Source organism: Castor canadensis, chromosome 2 (assembly GCF_047511655.1).
Source record: "Castor canadensis chromosome 2, mCasCan1.hap1v2, whole genome shotgun sequence".
Lineage (NCBI taxonomy): Eukaryota > Metazoa > Chordata > Mammalia > Rodentia > Castoridae > Castor > Castor canadensis.
In genome coordinates, this window is record NC_133387.1 from 105045103 (window position 1) to 105057616 (window position 12514).

General features: G+C 45.6%; 1 non-coding gene across 1 annotated transcript; it reads right to left on the minus strand.

Annotated features, from left to right (window-relative positions):
- Positions 1–3741: 3741 nt before the first annotated feature.
- On the minus strand, positions 3742–3814 carry Trnag-ucc (transfer RNA glycine (anticodon UCC)). The gene has a single exon. It is a non-coding gene; the product is annotated as a tRNA-Gly (tRNA).
- Between the last annotated feature and the right edge of the window lie 8700 nt (positions 3815–12514).

Here is a 12514-nt window from a genome sequence, read left to right on the forward strand (position 1 = left end):
AAATTAAAAAACTATTTCCTGCTGATGGTCACTGCAGATACTCACCCCCCACCCAGGATGGATTTGGTGATGGAGAGCGTCAGATCTCTGGTTTGTGCTAGGAACAAATACAGCTGCCTTGTTTATCCACGTCTATGTATTGCCTATAATTTAAAAATATCTTGTTACAGTCACTATGGAAAACAGCACAGAGGCGCCTCAAAAAAACTGAAAGTAGAACTGCCCTATGATCCACAATTCCACTCCTAGAGATATATCTGAAGGAATGTAAGTCAGGTTACAGCAAAGGCACCTGCACACCCATGTTTATTGCAGCATTATTCACAATAGCCAAGCTGTGGAAACAGTCAAGATGCCCCACCACTGACAAATGGATTAAGAAAATGTGGTATCTATACACAATGGAATTTTATTCAGCCACAAAGAAGAATGAAATTTTGTCATTTGCAGGTAAATGGATGGAACTGGAGAACATCATCTTAAGTGACGTTAGCCAGGCTCAGAAAGCCAAAGGCCGCATGTTTTCTCTCATATGTGGAATGTAGACCTAATACAAATACAGCAATATTATGAAAAATAGGTCACGCTAAGGGGAGGTCACATATGAGAGAGGGAGAGTAAAAGAAGAAAGTTAAGAAGGTGAATATGTGGAGGGGAGAAGGTGAGGGCAGGGAGCAGGGGGGAGAAATGACCCAAACAATGTACGCACATGTGAATAAATGAAAAAAAAAAAAAGAAGGTGAATATGGTTGATGTACTCTCCATAGAAGAATGAATGTAGACTTTTTAAACCTGTTGAAATCACCATAAGAAGGGGACTAAGATAGAAAGGAGAAAAATAGAGGGGATGAACCAATTTGTGTTATAATACATATATACATGGAAATGTCACAAGGAAACTCCCTATGTAGCTATCTTAAACAAACAAAAATGTCTTTTTTCAAAAACAGAGAACAGGAAGGTAAAACAGGTCCTGTCTGGGGGTTGGTACCAGTGGGAGGAAGAAGGACAGAAGGAAAGGGTATAGGAGGGGGAATATGGTGGAGATATTATGTACTCATGTATGAAAATGGAAAATGAGACCTGTTGAAACTATTCCAGGAATGGGGAGGGGGTACAGCAGAATGATGGAGGGGTGAATTCAACTGTGATATAGTGTAAGAACTTTTGTAAATGTCACAATGGGCCCCCAGTACATAGCAAAAAATAAAAAAGAGGTTTTCTTCTTGATTTCCAATTTTTTGAGCAATTTGCTATCTTACTGGTTTCTAACTTAATTTTATTGTGGACACTATGTCTGACTCTAAGCTTGAAAGTTTAGATATGTTTTACCCTCAAGAACAAAGTGTGTCTTTGTGAAGAGGCCATATATTCTTGTAAACATATTTCTGCAGGTGCTAGGAATAGTGTTCTATAAATAGGAATCAAGTCACAATGGTTGATGGTGACATTCAAGTCTTCTATAGTTTTCTGATTTGTTAGTCTAGTTATTTGCCCATAAATGAAAGAATCGCCAGCCCCAGGACTTAAAAATCTCCAAATGATACCAATGACTCAACTATTAGCCCAGTGGTAAAGCCTTTGCCTAGCACACAAAGGGCCATGGGTTCAATCCCCAGCAATCCCCCTCCAAAAAAAAAAGTTAAGGTGAAATTCACAGAATACAAAATAACTCAACTGTAAATTTTATTGCAGAATATCCAAAAGAATGTGCTCCAGGACACAATAGAAACACCTGCACACCCATGTTTACTGCAGCACTATTCACAATAGCCATGCTTTGGAAATAGCTCAGATGCCCTACAAGTGATGAATGGATTAAGAAAATGTAGTATATTAGCCAGGCACTGGTGGCACACGCCTGTAATCCCAGCTACTTGAGAGGCAGAGATCAGGAGGATCACAGTTCAAAGTCAGCCCGGGCAAACAGTTCATGAAACCCTACCTCCAAAATAACCAGAGCAAAATGGACTGGAGGTGTGGCTCAAGTGGTAGAACTCCTGCTTTGCAAGTGCAAAGTCCTGAGTTCAAACCTCAGTCCCACAAAAAAAAAAAAACAGATAGAAAGAAAGAAATCAGATCAGACAGGAAGAAGTAGAAAAGAAAGATGGACAAAAAAAAATCATTTTTGTTATTTGGAGTCCCTGAAGAAAGCAAAATAACTTAAATAAAACTAATATTGAAAACTAAAATCTAAAAAAACTCCAGAAATGGGACATGTAGATTTGTGCAGAATAAGGGCTCATTGGGAATCTGAGAGAATTAATCAGAACAACCCAGTCACAAGCCACTAAAGCTATTTAGTCATATTTAGTATGATGTTTACTATCTAACTATTACTACCATGGACTCCAAGCATGAAGAACTAACCAATTTAAAAGGTGAGATAATTATCTTCGTACCTTTCAAAGCATATTACATACCCAACAGCATTTTTCAAAGACTCAATGTGCAAGGATGTAAAGACTCAATGAACCAAGGATGTAAGTCCAGCCACACACAGCCAGAACAGCAACCCACGAGAGTCCTAGGCCTGCAGGCAGATGGACACCCAAGAGGCTTCTCAGGGTGTCTTTAAACTGGGAGGGGTGACATCGAAATGAAGACTTGTCACCAGAGTGGTGGGAAGTAGGGGTGCTGCTGGGTTCTCTGCTGTTCCCAGATGGCCTTGGGCAGGACTGGTCGCTCTGTGCCTATTTCCCCATTGAAAAGTAGTAGTGGGACACAAGTTAGAGAAAGTAGACAGGCTTACAGTCAGAGGAACCCCCAGAAACTCAAGGACAGCCCCCCAGTTGATGGTAAGGGAGCGAGTGTCTCATGAGAAATGGTCCCACGGACTTCCCCAGGCCATGGAGGGGTGGGGGCACCACACTGCTCTGTCTAGATGTTGGTGATTCTCTCATACCCAACCAACATGGTGCTAGTTAAAAGCACTGGCATTTGAGGTCAGAGAAAGTCAGGGTTTCATCCTTCTCACCATGAACTGCTTTGTGGTCTTGGGGATGTTACTTAACCATGCCAAGAAAAATACCACCTGCCTCAGAGGGTACTGGAGAGAGGAGTGGGGGGACAGCTTTTCTTGGAAGGCAGTGAACTCTTAGGAAGGACTTGCTATTGTCTGTTCCAGGAAAACAGAGTCATACCTTCCTCCTCTGGTAGCTTCCTTGTCTGGAAACCTTGCCAAAAAAAATTGAGAGAGAGAGAGAGAGAGAAAGGGGTGGGGGAGAGAGGTGGCTCCTTGATATTCAGTATCTTCTACACTCTGTGTATGTGAGTAAAATATTTTACAATTAAAAAAAGAAAAGAACCTGCCAAGATCTCATTCCCACCCAGAGTCCCTCCCCGACCACACACACACCTGTCTCTCCCTCCCCCAGCCCCAAAACTCAACCTGGCCCCACTCCTCATCCATGTAGGGGACCTCTCCTGAGAGATGTGCCCCAGCTCCCTTTTTGGTGTCCCTCGGATTGCAGAATGCACTTTTAGGAAAAAAGCAAGGAAAAGAGGGAGAAGGGGCTTTCTTAGTTGAGAATTTGCTAACCTGGTTAGCATCCTCCTCTCTGACTCCTGGGCACCTCCAGGAGTGTTCTGTCAACATGATGACTGGGATTGCAGGAGCTCTTGACCTGTACTGACCTTGTTCCTGAAAGAGCTCAGAAAGAATTCACCTCTGTCCACTTTGGGCTTCATTTACACTTGGTGTGTTACTCATTCACTCTTTCTTTTTTTTTTTTTCTCTGTTGGTGGCACTGGGGTTTGAACTCAGGGCCTCACACTTGGAAGGCAGGTGCTCTACCACCTGAGCCACTCCACCAGCCCTTTTTTGTGTTGGATTTTTGTGATAGGGTCTCACAAACTATTTGCCCTTGCTAGCTTCGAACCACGATCCTCCTGATCTCTGCCTCTTGAGTAGCTAGGATTACAGGTGTGAGTCCCCAGCACCCCATTCTACCCTTTCATGAAGCCTCTACAGTTGTCCTTCATTGACTGAGTGTGTTTATGTCCTTCACGGGCCAGAAGGGGCAGGAACATCTGACTCTTAGCTTTCAGGATCCCCAGCCTCTCTTGTAGCTAGAAGTGATCCAAGTCTGCCACCAAGGTAGAGAGGACCCCAGGTCCTGGAGGAAACGGGACTTCCTAGAGGAAAGGTAGATGCCTGAGAAGAAGATGGTTTGGCTCACCACCACCACCATCCTTCATGTCCACATGTAGATAGAATGCTTTGAATGCCACAGCAGGACTGGCTAGAATCCACCATGTTCCTGGGTGACATCTCTGGATGGCCACCCATCATTCCTCCTGTGGTTGACTCAGGTTATCTTCACAGAATGAGCCCTAATGGGGCACAGTGAAGCCAGACCTGTGGGACTATGCAGGCAGTGGCCCAACTTTACCTGTGATCTGAGTCAGTGTGTATATAATAGGAATAGATGGGGGAGGGGTCTTGCCTTTTTTTAGAAGTAAATGTTTAAGGAAATTTCCAGTTTTTCTGTGTTATTCTTTTCAGGTTTTTTTATTTTACTGATTAAATCTCTGTTCCATTTTATCTTTTTTTTTCTTTATTATTGTTTCTTCCTTCTATATTTCTTGGGATTTCTTTGCTTTTTTTTTTTCTAGCCTATTGACTTGAATACCTAGTTAATTTTATTTTGAAATTTTCCTTTTTTTTTTTTCTTGTTGTTGGCAGTTCTGGGGTTTGAACTCAGGACCTTGCACTTGCTAGGCAGATGCTCTACCACTTGAGCCATGCCCCCAAGCCCTCAATCTTTCATATTTCCTGGAAAAACATCTCAGGTTCTACACTGAGGTGGCCACACTGGGTTTTTCTGGTTCTTCCCAGCATCTTCTTTGTTTAGCCCCATTATGCTCAGCAGTCACTGTAAGTCACGGTAGGAGGACATCTCTCCCCATCACCTGCTTTGTGCCCGTGTTTGGGTCACGCGGGGAGGGGCATACTTGTCACCCCCACACTGTGTGTGTGTTTATGAACACATCTCAATGTGTTTTGATGTGTGGCTCATGCTTTCATTGTTAGTAAACTTAGACTTTGTCATTTAATGTCCATTTCCTTTTCAACCTAAAGTATATAGAAGGGCTTTTTTGTAATTTCCAGGTAAAAATATTTTTTCTTTCTCCTTTTAGTCCAAGAATGTGGCCAGTTATCACTTCAATTTTTGTCAATGAGTTTATGTCTGTGGAGAAGGCAGGTAGGTGGCTAGACAGACAGATAGATACACAGATACATAGATGATAGATACATGCATGCAAATATCAATTCACAGGTGATAGACAGATATGTTGATAGCTAGATGATAGCTAGATGATAGCTAGAGGTAGGTAGCTAGATAGATGATAGGTAAATAGATATGTATGGATAGATTGGGTGATAGATAAATAGATGATATGTAGATATATAGATAGATTAGATAGATAGATGATAGGTAGATAGGTAGATAGATGACAGGTAGATAGATAGGCATAAATAGAAATATCTAGTAAACCTGTTCATTTCTACTTAGTGTGTGCTTAGTTGAGCTCTTGATTTCTGAGCAGCATCTGCTCAAATCTCCCACAAGGGTTATGAATAGGTTGGTTTCTCTCTCATCCGGGACAGTGCCGGCTTTGCATCCTTAGAAGCTGGAATGTTGCATGCAGTTACTCTCTGTGTGTCCCAATCCCACCCATCAGCTAAGGTCTGGCTGAAACCCTGCTTCCTCTGTGGGCTCAAGGGCTCAGAGCGGAGCCTCCTCCAGCCCTCCCAGACACCCCCTCTCCACCTCCCTCTCACTCTGTCCCCCTCTGAGAGGGGACTTTGGGGACCCCTTCCCTGCCACAACTCTAAGGCCAGATGACTGACAGGACAGCCGCTTCCAGGGTATCTTCTTGCTCTTACCTAATATCCATTTGGTGCTGATCACGGGACAGGGAGTTCAGTCCTCTGATTGTAAAATCACAGTAGTCCTACTGCAAAAGCAGAGCCCTTTAGCAAGCCTGTCCTTTGGGCACAGTGATGGCGTCCTGCCTTGCTTGTTCCCACCAGCAACAGGTGCAGCCTCAGAACAGAAGCCCTTCCACAGCCTGCCTGGCTGAACCCCTTGGAAGGAAAACAGGACATGTAGACACTTCAGCCAAAGGACAGCTTTCTCTCCAGCTAGATCTATTCAACATTTACTAATTTTTGATTGAGGCAAATCCATGGAGGGATTTCTGGGCAATGCAGAAAGGGTGAGTGTGGGAGGGGGCACCAAGCTCAATCCAGCACAGCCCTGGGTGCGAGAACTCAACTGCAGGGAGGTTCACAACCTCCTGTGAAGCTCCAGCTGGGCCTCTGGCTCAGCAGAAGTACCCTGCATGGGGCTGGAGAGTGGCTTGGTGGGAAAGCACCCGCCAAGCTTCTACAAGCCCTGGGTTCAATCCCCAGCACTGCAAAAATGTAATAAATAAATAAGAAGAGGTAATAGAGTGGCTCAGATGGTGGAGCACCTGCCTAACAAGTGTGAGGCCCTGAGTTCAAGCCCCAGTACTGCCAAGAAAAATTAAATTAATAAATAAGAAGAAATATCATGGAATTAGGACCTTTTTCAGTCACTGAAAGACCCAAAGGCTGTTTAGGGTTGGTTGTACCAAATGCAGGTTGCAAATTGTGCCAGGATATGAGACAAAGATGGCTCTCTCCAGTAGAGTGGAAACAGGGCCCAGCCCTCTTCCATCTGTTTTTTTGGTGGGCTTTTTCATTTTTTTTTAATTTATTGATTTTATTGTTGCGCTGGGTGGCATTTACAATAGTTTTTATATCAAATATATCATAGTTGAATTCATCCCCTCCATCATTCTCCTTCATCCTCCTCTCCCATTCCTGGAATAGTTTCAATAGGTCTCATTTTTCCATTTTCATACATGGTACATGATAGTTGCACCATATTCACCTTATTAACTCTTACCACCTTTGATTTGAGTTCCTTCAATGTCCCCTGGTCTCCAAGGGTAGAGAAAAGCAAGATTAGGGCACCTGAACATAGATAGGCATGACTATCCCCCAGGGGCCAGTGGCAGCCTGGCCACTCCTGTCACCCACAGCCCCACTGTCCAGTGCTCAGATTTGCCCCTGAGCACAGTGTGCAGGAAACTCTCAGATAAAACAGCCTGAGAACTCCAAGCAGGAGGACGGGTCCCAGGATCACTCAGGTCCCTTTGACAAGTCACTGTAAGATGAAAGATCCAGTGCTGACCTCCCTTTTGCAGGATTCTCACAGGCGACTCAGGAGGGTGGGTCATCAGGGTGCCAAGACACCCCTGCTACCAGGTGCATCAAGACACCATAACTGAGGTCTTCTTCTGTTGTCTCCTCCAGCTTCCTCAATGGTTCCTTAATAGTGGGACCCTCCAGGAAACGTTTTCCCCAGGACCCTCTCCTCAGTCTCCAAGTTGGTAACCTGCCACACACTACAGTCTTTCAGCTATGTTTCAGTTGAAACATAGCTGAAAGACTATGAACATCCAATTTTAATTGAATTTGATTGTTTTCTGGTTTTGAACTCAGGCCTTCATTTTTGCTGATTGATACATAGATGATAGATAAATAGATAGATAGATAGCCTTGACAGCAGTCCTTTTTTGTTATATTGATTGATTGATTGATTGATTGAGTCTCCCGTTTTTGCCCAGGGCCAGCCTCCAACTGTGGTCCTCCTACCTATTGCCTTCCATGTAGCTGGGATCACACTCATATGCCACCACACCCACCTTATTGATTGAGATGGGTCTTCATAACTTTTTGCCTGGGCTGGTCTTGAACCTTAGTCCTCCTGATCTCCACCTCACCAATAGCTGTGGTGTAGATGGCCCATGAATTTTTTTTTTTTTTTTTTTTTGGCAGTGCTAGGGTCAGGGCGTTGTGCTTGATACGCAAGTTTCTACCACCTGAGCCACAATCCCAGCCTTTGTTTGCTTTTAGGTCATTTTTCAAATAGAATCTCAAGGTTTTCCCAGGCCAGCCTAGATTATGATCCTCCTACTTATGCCTCCCACATAGCTGGGATGACAGACACACACCACCACTCTCAGCTTATTGGTTGAGATGGGGTCTTGCTAACTTTTTGCTTACTTTTGGCCTTGAACTTTTGTCTTCCACATTTCTGCCTCCCAAGTCGCTGGGATTATAGGCATAAGCCACTGTGCCCAGCCTTTGAACTTGATGGTTAAATAAGAGAACAGGAAGTTGTTTCACACATTATTGGGATAGACATCTGAGGAGTGCCTGGTCATCATGTTTTTGGGGATGAGAATGGCAGCTGTATTGCCCCCACACTCTCATAGTCTCCCTTTCTTTTCCTCTTCAGTAACCCCAAATCAACCCCCACAATTTTGCCGTGCAATACCAGATCTTGTCTGCTGTCTGGGACAGTAGCTCCACTGTGGTCTCAGACCTGGCCCTAAGGCAGGGGCCATAGTGAATGTCCACTTCGTTCAGCATGGATAGTGTTGCTATATCTGTGACTGATAGCACAAAAAGCAGCCAGGAAAGAGGCTGGCATGGCTTGAGGCACCTCACAGTGACTGCTAGTCAGAAATGCCTGTGTGGGAGGGGCAGTGACCAGAGGGTACTGTTAGCCTGTGCTCTGAAGGGGCCTTCCCTCCCCCGCCAGCTGTCTGTCTTTCCCTATCATGGGCTCCTGTGTGCCCCAAGTGCTGGAGAGTGTGTTCCCCTGCCCATGGGCAGAGAAGGGGGCTGCTTTTACTTCCAGGACCCTTCAGAGCCTTCGCCTCCACCCTAGGAGCCCCCTTTATGCAATCTGTGTCCTGAACACAACCCTTCCAGGGTTCCCCGCCAATTTCTGTAATTGGCCTGAGCAACAGCTTCTGGGGTAAGCACCCCCCTCCTCTGCACCCTTCAGCCCACCCTGCTATGTCTCACTCCTTCTGGTACCTTCTTCCAGAATCCCTTTGGGTCACTGCTGGTCCTTGTAGTCATAGCATGCTATCCCAAGGGAGAGCATCAAGATGGACAGGAGTTCCCCAGTTCCTGGCTCTCAGCAGGTGGGGACAAGGGACACCTCCCTCAGGAGGACCTGCCAGCAGCTGACACCTCAATCCCATGGGGACTTTTCCTTCTGCGACACAGAGCTGGGGGCGGGGAGGTGAGCAGCTGTGGTGACCGCCCTCCAGGGGAGACCTCTTGTCAATGACACAGAGCACAGTTAGGAGCAAGGGGACAGGGATCCATGACATCTGGGACTCTGGCTGGGGACAGATAGCAGCTATGGCTCATGCCCTACAGAGTCAGTCCTTACGCAGAGTTGGTTCATTTTCCTTAATAAATATTTCATTTGCTATATGACCTCAGGACAATTTTAAATGGTTTGATTTATTCACTTATTTGTGTGTGTGATTTGCACCAGTTATGGGTTTTGTTTGTTTGTTTGTTGACCCACAAAGCTTCTCAGCTCATTTCAGAAGTGCATCCTCAAGCCACATTTTTTTCTCTCATCCATGGAATACAGACCCAATACAAACACAGCAATATTATGAAAAATAGGTCACACTAAGGGGAGGTCACGTATGAGAGAGGGAAGGTAAAAGAACAAGTTAAGAAGGTAGTTATGGTTGATGTACTTTCTATACAAGAATGAATATAGAATTTTAAACCTGTTGAAATCACCGTAAGAAGGGAACTAAGACAGAGAGGAGAAAAATAGAGATGAACCAATTTGGGATATAATACATATATACAAGGAAGTGCCACAAGAAAACTCCCTGTATAGATATCTTAAACAAACAAAAATGTCTTTTTTCAAAAATGGAGAACAGAAAGGGGTTGGCACCAGTCTGGGAGTTGGCACCAGTAGGAGGGGAGGATGTAAGGAAAGGGTATAGGAGGTGAATATGGTGGGAATATTATGTACTCATGTATGACAATGAAAAAATGAGACCTGTTGAGACTATTGGATAAAGAAAATTATGGAAGGGGTGATTTCAACTATGATATATTGCAAGAACTTTTGTAAATGTCACAGTGTACCCCAGTACAACAATGATAATTTTTTTAAAAATACATCCTCCATATTGTTTTAAATGCTACTTTTCTTTCTTTTTCTTTTTTTTTTTTTTTTTTTTTTTTTTTGTGGTACTAGGGCTTAAACTCAGGGCCTACACCATGAACCACTCCACCAGCCCTTTTATTTGTCTTGGGTATTTTCAAGATAAGGTCTTGTGAACTATTTGCCCAGGCTGGCTTCAAACCATGATCTTCCTGATCTCTGCCTCCTGAGTAGCTGGGATTACAGGCATGAGCCACCGGTGCCCAGCTGTCTTATATTCTACATTTTTTGTTTCTTATATACCAGAAGAAATCTCAAGGTCTCTTGAAAACCGGCTATTCAGTGGGTTTAGTTATAAAATTGCAAAAGAATTCCATCAGTTGAACAATTAAATTTTATTTAATCACTCAATGCCCATGATGGACAAGGATGTCATTAACACCTAGGAGAAGTCACTGACAGTGACCTTGGGCTGGGCCTCCTCAGTGAAGCTGGGCCTCCAGATGCAGGCTTGGAGGAGCTGGGGACTTCCTTCTCAATTCCACAGCTACTCTTCTGGTAGCTGTGGTCATCCTCAGGGTCCCATCTACAGTGCAGCCACTCCACCCACACTGCTTATTGTCCCCCAGGATTGTTTCAGGTGCACAGGGCCTGTCTATTCTGGAAGTCCCCCTTTGGCCATGTGATTTCTACAAACCCTAGCAAGCCATCTCCTCAGATGAAGAACACTGGCTTGCTGACAGCACAGGGGGCACTTTCAGGAACGAAGGTCACAGACTCCTTCACAAGTCACTCCCTGGTCAGCCTCCAAAGGACAAAGTCACCTGCTGCCGCTGCAGTGATGCCAGCAGCAGGACTCATGCCCCCTTCCCTGGGGATAAGAGGAACAGAAGGAACGCGGACCTCTATCGGTAGCCCTTTCCAGCCCACAGAAGTGCCTTTCCCAAGGACCTCCACAGAGTATTGTCCCATATTGGGTTTGGGTCTGAAGAGGTCTCCTCCTTTCCCTCTGCCAGGAAAGCTGCTTTGGCCATGCAGAAAGAAGGGTGGCCTCTCCCACTGTCTCCAGAGCCTGTGCAGCGAGTTTCTGGAATCAAAATGAGGCCAGAGGGACAAGTTTCAAGGCAACCGCACAGAAGATGCCAGCTACTGGTGACCCAAATAACATGCATTTGCAAAGACCTCAGTCCCAAGACACTCCTGCTCCCCAACCCAAGTATCTCCCTGCCCACACTTCCATCCCACACTGTCTAGGCTGCACCCACACCACGGTCTTGCATGTCTCTGGGGTTTGCTTACCATGCTCGTCTATGATGGACTTCTCACCCTTAGAGATGCCACTTAAAAACACTCCCTCAAACCTTTGTCCATCCGTGAAGTCTCATCAAAGTCCCCAGACAAGGACCCACCCTTCCCTCCACCTCCTTACCCCGTGTGCTACATGTTACACTTGTGACAAGTGACTGGGACTCTTGGGGGCTGGGCTGAGCCTCTGTGTTCCCTATAGCAGTGCACAAACCTTGACTAATGAAGTCATCAAGGATGCAGTCCAATCATAAAATTTAAGAGATTTTTAGCCAAGGAAGTTCCTTGTCTATCCTTGCCTTGGACACACACACACACACAAATACACACACACACACACACACACACACACATTCCCTGTGTGGACCTGGCACCTTGGACCACCCAGGAAAAACACACAAATATATGACAATGGGGGAAAAGATTCAGACAGGATCACAGAGTAGATTTACTTCCTGGATAATTGCTTCTCTTGCACACAGTCAACCCTGGGGAACTTTAATTTCCCTTCCTGCATGTAAGACTTTGCAGGCTGATAAGGACAGGCCTTCTGGGTCCCCACCAGGCTGCTGGACCTGCATGCACAGTGATGTAGCCACTCCTGCCACCTGTCCCTGTGAAGAGAGCAAGCAAGCATGTAGCTCCTGCCAGGTTCATAGCACGCACTGCAGGAGAATTCAAGGTGTCTCCAAAAACGCTGTCAGTGTGAGAAACATCTGTCTAAATTCAAGCCCTGCCAGAAGGAGCTCCAGAGACCCTGCCTCTGGGTGACCTTCATTGAACCCCGCCTCCCAGGAGCCCCTCCCCCACTCCTGCCCTTCCCCTGCTACCCAACGTACAAACAAATGTTTTCCATAGAAATAAAATGCAACAGATGATATCCAGGCTGCTGAACATCACTCTGATCCCCCACCTGCCATGGGTCACTCTCTGTCCTGGTCCTATCCCCTTCAACTAGTTCTAATTGAGAGCCCCTGTGTGCCTAACAGGGGTGTGACATCAAACAGCACGTGGTGCTGGCCCCTCCCATTGTCCTTCCCCACCTCACTGCCCCAAAAGACCACTGGCCTGTCTTCCTCCCCTTTGCTGGGGACAGACCCCTTCCCCCGCAGGTCTGGGCTCCTAACTCAAGTGGGTGCCTACACCTCTCTCCCAGATCCCATTCTCAAAAG